Source organism: Ictidomys tridecemlineatus, chromosome 10, assembly GCF_052094955.1.
Source record: "Ictidomys tridecemlineatus isolate mIctTri1 chromosome 10, mIctTri1.hap1, whole genome shotgun sequence".
Classification (NCBI taxonomy): domain Eukaryota; kingdom Metazoa; phylum Chordata; class Mammalia; order Rodentia; family Sciuridae; genus Ictidomys; species Ictidomys tridecemlineatus.
Window position 1 is genome coordinate 73,683,498 of NC_135486.1, and position 13,521 is coordinate 73,697,018.

General features: G+C 33.7%; 1 long non-coding RNA gene across 1 annotated transcript in view; it reads right to left on the minus strand.

Moving 5' to 3' along the window:
• The window catches only part of LOC144367034 (uncharacterized), a 35,847-nt gene extending 23,837 nt beyond the window's left edge, over positions 1 to 12,010 (minus strand). Inside the window, exon 1 of the long non-coding RNA XR_013426238.1 lies at positions 11,831 to 12,010. This is a non-coding gene — a long non-coding RNA (uncharacterized LOC144367034). The remainder of the gene's footprint in view (positions 1 to 11,830) is intronic.
• Between the last annotated feature and the right edge of the window lie 1,511 nt (positions 12,011 to 13,521).

Sequence of the window (13,521 nt, forward strand, 5' to 3'; positions counted from 1 at the left end):
CCACTGACTAAAAAAGAAAAGAAAAAGAAAAACATGCACTGACGGAGGCAGAGTGAATACAATATTTATCTTTCCGTGTTGGACTTATTTCTCTTAATGTAGTATCTTTAAGTTCCATCCATATTGCTGAAACTGACGGGATATAGTTCTTTTCATGGCTGAATACTACTTCTTTGTCCATATATTGCACATTTTCTTTATCCATCCATTCACTAACAGGCATCTAGGTGGTTTTCATATCCTAGCTATTTTGAATAGTATCTTACAAGTAATTTAGTAACTTTAAAAATCTGTTTAAGGAGATAGAAATACAAGTATCTTCTTGGTGTACTGCTATAATTTCCTGGTGCTATATATCAGAAGTGAGATAGCTGGATCATATAGTAAATCTGTTTTTAGTTTTTTGAGGCATTCTCCTGCTGTTCTCCACAGTGGCTGTACTGATTTACGCTCCCACCAACATAAGGCCATAGTCCTGCCAGCTTAGTTCCCCAACCTTATGACCTCATTTAGTGTTCATTACATCCTCAAGACCTTATGTCCACATATGGAACATTTAGGGTTAAGGTTTTAACATATGAATTTGGGGGGACACAATTCAGTTCATACCATTCTTCTTTAAAGTTTAAGAGCAAGCAAAAATAATATGTTATGTAGATATTCATATATATTTTGTAAAACACTAAAGAATACAATGCAACAAGATGAAAAGAAATGCAGATTCCTGACAATGCAGGAAGCAGGTCTAGAAAGGGGCACACAAGTTGACGGAACAGTCAATATTGCTGAGGTTCTATTTCTTAATAGAGCTGCTTGTGACTGATTGGCTGTTGTTATCAAGAATTCACTACCTATGAATCCAAATGGGTAAAATCAGACAACCCTCATTTAGGAGAGAAAATTGTGTATTTTCAAAATCTTCCTGTCATTCTACACATAGAAAACTTTTATGAAACCTATTGAATTGATATGTGTCATTTATCTCTGGATAGTGGGAATATTTTTCTTTCCAATGATCTAATTTTCCTTAAAATGTATTTCTTATGATAAACTAATGTTTAAACCAAACAAAACTAAATGAAGTTTACATCTAAGAACTGAGCAGCAAGCAGAATGAGGGTGGGTGGCATTGACAGAGAGTGCCCAAGGCTATGGGGCTGGGGGGACTGTGGATTTCTTTACCCAGCCTCTTCCCTAACAATTAAATAAAAATAAATTGTATTGCTACAGAGCTTAGTTACTACATGAGAAATACAGGAGGTTCTAGCTGGAGGTATTTCTTCATTTCAAGGCGTGACTGCTTAGTGAGTACCTGTCAGATTAAAAGAAGCAGCTTCCTAGCTTGGGTTTTATTTACTGTCATTATTAATGATCCAAAGGATGGAGTAAACATAGAGCCAGGTAAGCCGGGAGGGATTTCTAACACCTGGGAAAACAAAAGAGCACTATTTCAGTACTGTTGCTCTACTTCTAAGGAACAGCTCAATTCAAAAATTGGCCATGAAAATGCTACTACTTTCAACTCAATCTTTTTGTCAAGAACACACATTTTAAACAATGTTGTTTTGGTTTTAAATGATTACAGAAAAAAGTCCTCTTTACCTATATAACTTTCCAAAGGATCTCAAAGTATCTTGCAAACATATATTGAGGGTGATGATGTATTGTTTAGTAGGGAAACATTTTCACCCCATGAAATCCATTTTATATATAGTATTTCCATTACCTGACAGCTGTCTCTTTATGTCCCTGTAACTTGTAAGGGACATAAACATAATTCTGCATAAAAATAACCGATGTTTTCACAGGAGACATATTACATTTCCATAGAGGATGAAAAAGGCCTTCTGAAGAACTTTTCAGCAATGAGAAATTATCAATGGCCATGCTGTCCTGCATGAACATAGTAATCATGAATATGTAATGCTTGAGAAGAGAATTGCTGGATGTTCAGATGGTGTAGCACGTGGTATGTATGAGTGCATGTATTTATAGCTAATCTCCATGTGATTCATAGCCATGGGACAGCATAACTCATCAGGACCAGGAAGAATATATTGCAGAAGGAAGAGAAAAACAATGAAAGAATTTGCTACTGCAATCTAGATTTTGAACACAAGAAAAGAGTAATTTGACATGTGGAATGGGTATGGTGTGGAGAATATCTCTGGGGCAACAGGGACTAAAGAAGAAAGATCAAAACAAATGTACAGGAGCCTATGGGGTTGCACCTTGGTTTTCAGGAATGCACATGCAGAAGACACAAGGATCTGCCCTGATGATGAACATAAAGGACTGGGAAAGCTAAAAGAATTAAATCAGGAAGAGTAATACCCAACTAAACTAAAATATGAAATGTGAATATTACAGGAACTGGGTCCCCAAGTCACCTTTTGGGAGAAAGGCTTCAGCAGAGTCAGGTGTATATATTCACATCAGAATCTGCATGAATTAGAAATAAGCATTGATTACACTGAGACTTGTGGCTTATTAGTAATAGTTAGCAGCCACCTTATATAATACCAAATTAAAATCCCAAATTATAAATATGTCCTTTTAAATATTCTAATGTATTTTAAAAACTTACAGTGGGCTTTCAAAATAACCTTTAATAATATTTATGAAATGATGGGCCACATAAAAAGTACTAGATAGCTAGAAGTTGACTAATGAAAAGATACACGAGGAGAAAACATAAATGGGTAAGCTTGATGTCAATTTGGGCAAACGATGTATAATGAAATATTGATTCATAACTTGTGAATACATCAAATGAAAGTACTCATTATCAGGAGTCAGCTTCAATGGACTAAGGAAAAAATGTATTATACTTCTCTGATTTCTCTATGAGAATTGTCCCTAGTCCAGTAGTTAAGGAATTGAAATATAGGGTCTTCTTTCAGAGGACTCAGGTGATGAAACTAGATATTACATTGGTCTCATTTATAATCATTAATGGTTAAGAAGCCAATATGGTATGTAACTAGATTTCTTAAAACTGTTTGGTTTTGACTTTAAGAAAACATCCACTATGGCTCAATTGGCATTTTTACAATGATTTATAGTTTGCAAAGTACTATATGTTCATTTTCCCTTTTGATTTTTACAAAAAAGAATAAACGAGGAGATTGGTGTACAGAGAGGAGAGGCAGCTCATTGAGACCACACAGTAAGTTGCACCTGGAATAAAACTAGATCTCTGATTCCAAGCTTTGTTTTCTGGCCACAGAATCACCATGCCTGTTGCCTGCAGTCAATACTACAAATGTGTCACTCACTTTCTCACATTTATTTTAATGCTGGCCAATGACAAAACAAACATGTTAGGCAAGATTACTATTGCACAATATCAGAGGAAGGCACTCTCTAATGTGATGCTTACCTAATGGAGCTCATGTAATTCAGGGACTTGGAGGGCTTGTTTTATTCCACCCTCTATCTTGTCGACTCCATCCACGGAATGATGTAAACTCTTCTATTCATGGTTGGATTATTTCCAAAAGTAATCAATTGCCACCAGTAGCATGGAAAATGGGAATGCACCATTATCAGAGCTTCTACTATCAGAAGTTTTTCATCTTGGAGGCATTTACCAGCTCCAATCTGTCTCTGCAATTTTTATTACAGAGGAAAAATTGTGTCTTACAGACACGTTTGCTACTGTGTGAAGGAATGATCTTATTGAGTGCAGAAAATTATATTCTGTCATCACAACTCTGTAATCGATGCCAGCATATGAGTTTCAAGTGTTTTACAACTGCCTTTCTGAGTTGAAAATTTTAGAATAGCATATTTTAAAAGTATACAAATGGTTTGCTATAGTTTCATCTTAAAAAGAAAGTTGCTGAGATCTCAAAAGAAGGTAGAAGTTCTAGCGGGTGGGTCAGAAAAATAAGGGGAGGATCAAATCAAGTGATGCGTGATAGATTCCACAAATGACTTTAGCTTTTATGTTGATAGTGATGATATATTTTAAACAGGAGTAGATGATGTGACTTACATTCATAAGATCACCTGGCTGCTCTATCAAAAGTAAATTGAAATTGGCAAAATTAGTAGCAGACACTAGTTAGAAGTCCAGGCAAGAAATGATGGTAGTGGAGTTAGAGAGGTAACCTGGGATGTATTTGGAAAGTAAAGTTACCATGATATGCAACGTGGGGATGAGAGTCATCAAGATTGACTACAAAGTGTTTGGCCAGAGCAAATAGAAAAAAAGAGTAATTATACATTGAGAGCTTGAGACACTGACTAGACATCTAAGAGATGATGGCAATAAGAATTTTAATTGTACATTAAGAAGATAGGTTTGGGCTGGAAGTTGAAGCATCACAAACTTGTAGAAAGTACTTGAAACCAGAGTCTGGACAATATCTCTGGGTGCAAACTACAGATAGAAAAGAGAAGAGGCCTGAGGACTAAAACCTTGGATACTAACAAGTTTCAAGTCAGGAACATGAGAAAAAGAAACAGCATAAGAGTCTAATAAAGAACAATTAAAGTTCAGAAAGACAACATTTACCAGTGATTGCTCCAAATCAGGAAACTTCAAAACAAAATCAGCTTAAAGAATATAGTTAGTAAAAACAAAGAACAATATTTTTAGGAAAGCTTTATAGCATGTCTATAATGGGAAAGCAAACCCCATGTCCAGCTGTTCTTGGTACAGAGAGGATTTATGAGTGGAGAAGAACCTGAGGCTGGGAATGAGACAAGTATTAAGGGCTGAAGTGTGCAATTAGTGCTTTGGGACTGTTCCATAGGCTACAGGGAGCCATGAGTTGAGGAGGATCCAGTTGATATAAGGTTAGAGGAACCTGGTAGGAAGAATTGTGTCTTACAGACATGTTTGCTACTTTAGGTGGATAAGTATTTCCACAGCACATGGAATAGATATTCAGAAGAAATATCTTTCTCATAAAACTAACTTTGGGTTAATAATTTCTTTGTGGATCCTTTAAAGTTTAAGAATGCTTCAGGTCCCCCAATAGTAAAGTTATACATGCATTCACAAACAATTTTATTTACAAATTACAGAGGGTTTACACAACTGTTACACCACAGACCCCAGATGAATAACATCTGGATTAAAATTGGCTCATCACCCCCATCAATCAAGAGATTGATCAGAGAATTAGGGGAAGCTCATTGTTTTGAATTGGGATCCACTCTGGCTCAGCTGTCAGGATGTTGAGTGGGGATTCTCACTGCTCTAGCTTGGTATCCATCTGCTAATAAAGAGACAGCAATAATCATCCTGGATGCCTGTGCCAATGGAGAATTTTGCTAAAAACAATTAAATCAAATGTTAGTTGCGAATTGTTAGAAGTAGCTGGAGGCAGTGTCACTTACATGGCCTCAAATAATGTCTCCGGTGTTGCAGAAACAACTATTTTCTCTCTGCACTAGATGCAGAAGGGTTGGGTTTATTTTTTTCCCCTTCTCTTCCCTGAGCAAATCCCCATAACAAATAAAGTTACACTTCAAGACCGGATTACTCAGACTATTGGCTTTGCATGCCAATGTTTACTTTAAGTAAAAACGATACTTCTGAGAATTCAAATAATATGTTTAAGTATTTCCAGGCTATAGTTCTGCTTGCATTTGTCTTGGCACCAGCTCACCATGAACCTGTCAGTTTTAAGAAAGATGACTTTGAGTCCTAGGAGGATGTCTTCATCCAGCACAGGGTCACATGTGCTTCCATGGACTCCTTGATTGGTGCTATTTGGTGAAAATTTACCATCCCGTTGGCTACTCAAGTTGCTGGTAGAAAACTGTCATCTTCTTTAAGAGAGAACATTGTAAAAAGAGAATAAATGAGAGGAAAAGAGAGGGAGAGGAAGGAAGAACTGAGGAGGAAGGAGGGAGAGAATTTTATAGCCCACTAAAATAAACAAAGTGCTATAAAATTTATAACGGAATTAATGAAATACCCACCCCCCAGGACTTCTGCTCTTCCCTTGTTCTCTTTTAAGTAATTCCATCTTACAAATATCCGCATGTGACATATTGTAAAACATACAGTAAATGACACTGTCTTAAAGATTGCACTAAACTTATTTTAATGAACTCCACATTTTCCCTCCCTTTAACTTACTTTTTCCCTTAGATCTCTCCTTCTCTCTCTCTCTCTCTCTCTCTCTCTCTCTCTCTCTCTCTCTGAATCCATGTTCTCTAATGCACATCAAATGAGAGTAACACAGTAACAGTTTGCATTCCTTCTGAATATCGATTCCATGTACCGTGTGATGCTTATCCACCTAAAGAAGCATATTATGGTATATTATGGCCCATACATCTATAACATAAGAAAATATAACTTTTTAAAGAGGAGACATTAGTAACAGATAATAATACACCTTCAAATTACCTGAAGTTCAAAATCTTCTTTACTCTAAAGAAAGCTAGTGAAGATACTGTGGTCAAAACAAGTGGAGAGATTTTGGTAATGTCAGAGGTATCTTTTGCTCATTCATTTCACAACTTGGGAAAAAACAGTACTAAAATTCTGTGTGACAGCAGGTATGAATTTGGTGATGCATGATAGCTTTATTCTTATCCAGCAAGGATTTAAGCCATAAAACTTGTGTGCCAAGTGATTCTGGATATCATACAATAGCTAAAAATTTTGAAGGAGACCTGTGTTTCAGATATGACTATTTTTCAGCCTTGCTCAAAATATAACCAATATTTTTCACAGAAGTTTCATAATTATCTTACATAATCCTCTAAAAGTTTTCCCTAGGGGTTAAAGACTTCCCTAGGGGTTAGGAAGTTCCTTTTATGTTTAATAAATATTCCACCTGGGTAAGCTTATTTCTCTTTATTTTGTTCTCAATTGATACTGAGAACAACTATTTATGTTTCTTTGAAGTATGTTTGTAAATTTGGGGGAGCCCATTATTTTATGTTTCTATATGCATGAGGGATGCCAAGATATCTAAAATTCCTAGGGGGAAAAAACCCAATATTATAGAAACAGAAAGCAGATCAGTAACTGGCTGCTGCTTAGAACATGAGCAGAGAGTAAATGCAACGGTTCAGATAAAACTTCTATAAGATTATAGAAGTGTTCTGAAACTCGATTGTACTAATGGTTTAAACAATTGTATAAATTTACTAAAATTTATTAAACTGTGTAACTACAATGGGTGAATTTTATGCTGCATATTTCTTAATCATGCTGTCTACACACAAACACACACCTTAAACAAGAATGCTGAGAAAGACTGAGGTGTCCTATAACTACATTATAATTGTACAATCTTAAATTAACTATAAATTTCAAAATATACAGCACCTCTTCCGGTCAATTTCAGTGGCACTTATGTAACTTTACACATTTAATGAAATATATTATTTTATGATTGTTTAAAGTTATGCATTCAAAAGACAAAGAATTATTTGGAACAAGAAAATAAACTATTTAGAGTGGATTGATGTAATAGAAAAAGCTTAAAAACATTTGAAAAGGTTGGTAGTTATGTCCAAAGAACAACTTAGCTTTCTTTTCTTGAATTTAAAAATGGGAAACTTTTATTCTTATACTGTTCTCCAAAAATGTATGGTTCTCTGCCTTCTGGGCATATGCAAAGATGACTAGCCCTGGCTTACATGTGATTGGATAGAGTCAGTTTGCTAGTTATGGTCAGAATTTGAGAGCAGAGTTATGCCTGCTACTTATTGCTGAAGCATTTAATCTCTGTTGTGAGATTCATTAGAATATTCTCTTTTTCATGGAGACTAGTTTATGAGATTGTGGCTGCTACAACAGCTTGGATCTCAAAGTGAAGAAGTCTGGAGGAGAATCCTCAGCTGATCTGTGATGGGCATGTAAGATAAAAGATAAAACAATGTGTGTGCACAGAACTATATATATAATATATTTATTTGTATATATGTATAGGTAGTCTATATAACTATATTATGCACACACAATTTTATGAGAACCTTTGGCAATATTTGTGGCTGCAGTATAATCTGGCCTATTCTGAATGGCTGAAGGCCTGCCATGGAGAAAGGGAGGTCAGTTCAGAGATAAATGGAAATTATCCAGGCCAGAGGTAATGTTGCCTTGGGCTGTGATGGTAGCCAGAAAGGTAGTAAGATCTGGTCAGATCTGGGATAGAATTTGAAGTTTTGAAGATATATTTCTTATAGAAACCAATTATCTCAATCAAACAAAATTCCATCTAAAGTGTGGCATTGTTTTGAAATGTTACAAATCTCTTTAATGTCCAGTGTACTAAGCAACAGCTGAATTTCTCTTATGTGTTTCTACATTCGATATTTTAGGATATGCTGTTTTAACTGAAATATTTTAAAAAGATGTGAAGAAAATCCAACTGCACAATGATTTCTTTAAAAAATGTGTTTGTTTTTGATTTATTCCAATTACAAGTATGTATTGTATTTGTTCCAATTACAAGCCATTATTTTAATAGATAACTTTAAATAACTGTGGATACTATTTTTTTGCTACAACCTCCACACTAGACAAGTGCTAAGTTATGAAGAGTATTTGGAGTGTGAAATATGAAATCATATACATTACATTGAAATTCCTTAGTCTACCTTTCAGTTTTACCTATTCATAATTTTGTAATACCAAGTATTATTCCATTTGGAAATGTTGTTTTGCTGAGTTATACATCAAGTGATTACTCATATCAAAAAGTCACATGGTATAATTTTTGCCTCCAATTTTATAAAAAAATTCTTAAACATTAAGAATCAAACATAAGCTACTGGTGTCAGAAATGTTTTCTAAAATTCTAAATTTTACTGGAAAGCTAATATTTTGTTATTACAATAACGTTTGTTAGTGGTTTCTTAAAGTAGAAGATTTATTGTTATTTTGAGAAAATGTCTAACAAGACCACATTTTGTTTATCAGTCATTCCTCCAGTAAAAATTGTTTTCTATGAAAAAAATGTGGTTAGTTTAGCTCACAACTCAAGCAATCATGCACAGTCTTCTCTGTGATATTACTATCTTATTCCAAATGAGCAGAGTGTTTAATGGATACAACCCATTTTGTCACACATGCAATTAAAAAGATGTATACAGGAAGAAATTTTAATAAAATTAAAATGTTTTCTGCTTTATCTAGGACTATCTGAAAGGAATTCTATGTCTACCCTAGTTCAGTGCAGGCTTAAACTCAAGCAGTTATCCCCCATTGCTGTGCAACTTTAGGACAAACATCAAAACCATGAAAATGATAAATGATATTTCATTACCATGAAAGCATTTTTGAACTTGAGCACATTTGAGAGGTTCTTGGAGAATCTCAAGTTTCAGAGGACCATATTTTTTGGAACCACTGATTTATAGGTTGAACTAAAAAATTTTAGAGCTTTCATGAGTATAAAATCACACTTGAAAAGACTCCCAATTGTATTGTCTAAAATTTCTCCCTATTCCTACGGAAGTCAACTTTTCTTCATAGAAATATAATCATGCTTCTTTTAAAAAAATGGAAAGTTTCTGAATTTAATAATGTTTTCATGAGATAGAAAACTATCATATAGATATCAATGAACTATCTACATAAAGAAGTTAGGAATTAAATTCTTCATGTGATCTTATTCTGTCTTAAGTAATGAATGAAAGCAAATTTGGCCAAATTAATTAAGAGTTGAAGAATGAAAAGGGCATAATGATGTTTTTAGGAAGGACATGACACTGAGATTAAAGCAATAAGTCATTAATTGGTTATCTTGTGAAGACTATGGGCAGAGTCCTCACAAGGTTACCCTGACTTTGTCAGTGACCACAGTTATATTGCACTCAGGAACTTTAAGGGAAGGAAAAAAAAAACATATGAAGGAAGAGGGAGATAAGAAAATTGGATAGGTAATTATGCAAAGGTCTTAAGTGAGGGTCATGTGATTTCTAGAAGGTTAAAAGGCAAAGTGTGTAATCAAAATGGCTAAAATATTAGTTAACCCTAAATGTATTGTCACTTTTCAAACTGACATCAAAGAAAATTTAAAAGGCTGATAATAGTTGTAAGAAGATAATTAGAAGGATAGCTATAGACCACATTAAATGTGGCTAGATAGCAAGGCTAATTAAAAATGTATAAAATCTAGGAATACAAATACTACAAAGCAAGAGCCACACAAAAACAATGCTTAAAAAAAGTCAAGAAAATCTAAAATTGGTCCTACTGAATGAACATAATTGAGTTTATTACAAGTTACTGCGAATACTACGATTTGAAATCTTTGGGGATATGTTTCTTAAATAGTCATTCTTTCTCAAATAATATTTCTTAAATTTCTAACAAATGACCATTATTGAATATTGGTTGACTTTTATGATTGTTTAATGCCTGCCAGGCTCTGTGCTGTCACTGTATAGAACATTGGCAAATATTATTTATTTATGAAATATTAGCATACACTTGGACCTGAAAATCATATTTTGATGTTGCAAGTCCTAAAATGATGAACTGAAAGAATTACAATCTAGTTTATTAAAACATGGTGCTACTCATTTGCCAAGCCAATAATGTAAAAGCAAATATGCTTGAGGCTTTTCAGTAATTAAATCCCTTGGGACAATGTCCAAACAGGATGGCACTATATTACAGCCTGATCTGTTCTGAAGCCAGTTATCTTTCCACTTTTTTTAATCAGAAAAAGAGAAAATTTGATAAATACGTATAACTCTCTGATACTTTACGTACGAATTTATGTAAAATTAGAATGATTTACTCATCCCTTTTCAACAATTATAAAACGTATCCCAGAAAAAAATAGATTTGAAAAGTTTTGTACATTGGGGACCATCATTAATTCTCTAAGTAGTTTCAGGAAATCTTGAAGTAAAATTATATATGTGTGTTTATGGTAATAAACATGGTTGTTTAAAGGTTTTCCCCATAACTTTTTTCTACTTATATAGTCCTTAATATGAAAATTTTCACATTTAATTCCATTTATGAATCAGCTGACACATTTTTGCTCTTTTCTATTATTATATTATTCTAAGATTTAATTTCATCTCATGATAAAATAATTTGTACTCTGATTTCATGTCATGATGAAACAATTTATAATTCTTTTAAATGCCATTAAGGTAAATTAAATACAATTTACAGGAAGGATATTTGGGAAAGGATTTTTCTTAAAAAAAAAAACATTTCTAATACATTTTTGATGTTGTTTTTGATTCCTGAAACAAACATTTGGAAAGCAATTACACATACTCGCAAATCCCCATAATTTCAGGAAATGTCTAGATTATGATAACCCCTTGTTATTCTTTCTTTGATAGGGCAGTTGCTTAAGTTATTTTTCAAAAATAAATCTTTTTATAATCAAGTACACATAAAGTATTGTTTTGGAGTTATACTGAAATATTTTGTGAAGTATCAGTTTCTATAGGAAATGATATTTCTTTTAAAAGTTTTGAACTTTTCTAATAAACAATTCAAATTAAAAACCACTTTCTAATTTTAAAATTAAAAAAGACACTGATCAGTTTAGGTTGAAAAAATGCAGGCCTAGAAAGAAAATATTGCTATTAATATTATTTTGAAGGCCCAACAGTGAATAGGAATATATAAAGTTAGGATAAAATATATGATTTTTCTTCCCAATTCTTAAGTTACAATTGAAATCTGGTAACTCAGTAAACATAGACATCCAGAAATAAAGGCAAGAAGAATAATATGAGCTTTCATAATGATCAATTCTCATTTCTTCCCATTTGTCTCCAAAGTATCAAGGCCCTTCTGTTGAAGTAATACATTCTGTATATTCCAGTATTGAAATTTCTACTTGGAGGGACAACAAAGACTGTAGCACGTACCTACCTGCTTTCTTTCTGTGAGGAGAAATTGTTCTGAGGTTTTAGATATTGTGAGGATGGATAAGGAGAGAGTTTATGAAGTCTGTCAGGTAAAGATGTTGCCATTCCTCGAGCTACACAAGATTAAAAGGAGTTTCTGAAGGGGAAAAAGGAAGTGAAAGAATTGGCATTTCAGACTGAGGCTATGATGTGTGGCTAACTTTTTACTCCCTCTGTAACATTCACAGATTACTCTTCACTGCCCTCTTGGATTAAATAAAGCTGGTTCCCATAGAAACGGACTGTCTCTGATTTCACAGTCTACAGCACACAAATAACTCAACTTTCTGGAAGCAAGGGTGATAGCTAGCAAGAGCTCAAGGACAAGTGGAAGGCTGTAGAAGCATACCTGGGCTGGGGAAAATTACTGACCTCTATGCTGAAAACCTACTGCTTGAAAAGACTTTGCCTGAATCAGAAAAATAATGTGAGCACCTATCAAACTACTTTACATAGCCGATTGAGTTATCACAGGCCAGGACGAAAAAATGCAATTTATAGAAACTTGTAAGAGCTAAAATTCCTCAGTCGACATGCATGCCATCTTACCGATGGAAGCAGGACTCCATTACAATGTTTGGGTGCCCAGATGCTGGAGTGGGCTCTGAGATCCAAACCCTGCATCTGACATGTGTGTCTATGTTAAGAACTGTCCCATATCTATTTAAACCATACAGTTGTACCTGTGATTAGACTAAATAAATGTGAAAATCAGAGAAAAAGAGTAACAATATTAAAGGCTAATTATATTTTTTTTCAATTTTTCATATACATAATTGTTTTTAAAAATACATAAACACTTATAATTTGGCATCCTGATGTTATGTTCAAAATTCTGTTATGTTTAATGCTATTTTTGGAGTGAGAGTTCACCTTTTTAGTAATATGTCATTCTATTTTAAACTATTCAATGTTATGCGTGCCTGTGTGTGTAGAGGTGTGTGCCTATGATTTTTCATTTGGTTCCATTGATGTACCGATTTACTCTTGCAAGAAAATCTTACTACATGAGTGACCATAGCTTTGGGACATTTGTTAAGATTTTATATTGTTATACTTCATCCCTCTGATATTTATAAACATGACCTATTTTTTCTCTCTTCTTATTTCTTCCACATGATTCATAAGCAAATTTTATAAGTTCTATAAACATAACAAAAGTTCAAACCAGAGAAATGATGCCAGTGTCGGCATTTTACTTCAGATATGCATTGATTCACGATCATTTGTGAAGAAAAGCATATTTATCACATCTGGACTGTTACCATCCAGAAACTACATGTTTATCTGCATTCATTAAAGTCTGTTTTCATGCTTTCTCGTAAGTATTTTCTAGTGTTTTTCTCATTGTTTATATCTCTGTGTATTTTAAAAGTGGGGGAAAAAAGGGTTGTAAAGGTAATGTGAAAAGTCTTTTTTAAAATTTTCTAACTGTATTTTTTTTTAAAAAAACATAGCTTCTGACTTATTTTCTGGTGTGCAGAACTGTTGATGTTTTTACATATTCATATTATCTATTCTTAGTTTATTCTGTGAACTTGCCAGTTAATTTTAAGAACATTTGTCAAATTTTAAAATAAGATTTGTAATAAACTTTATTTTTTAGAGTGGTTGAAGTGGAATAATTTTGTATTTTCTACAGAACTAAAATGAATG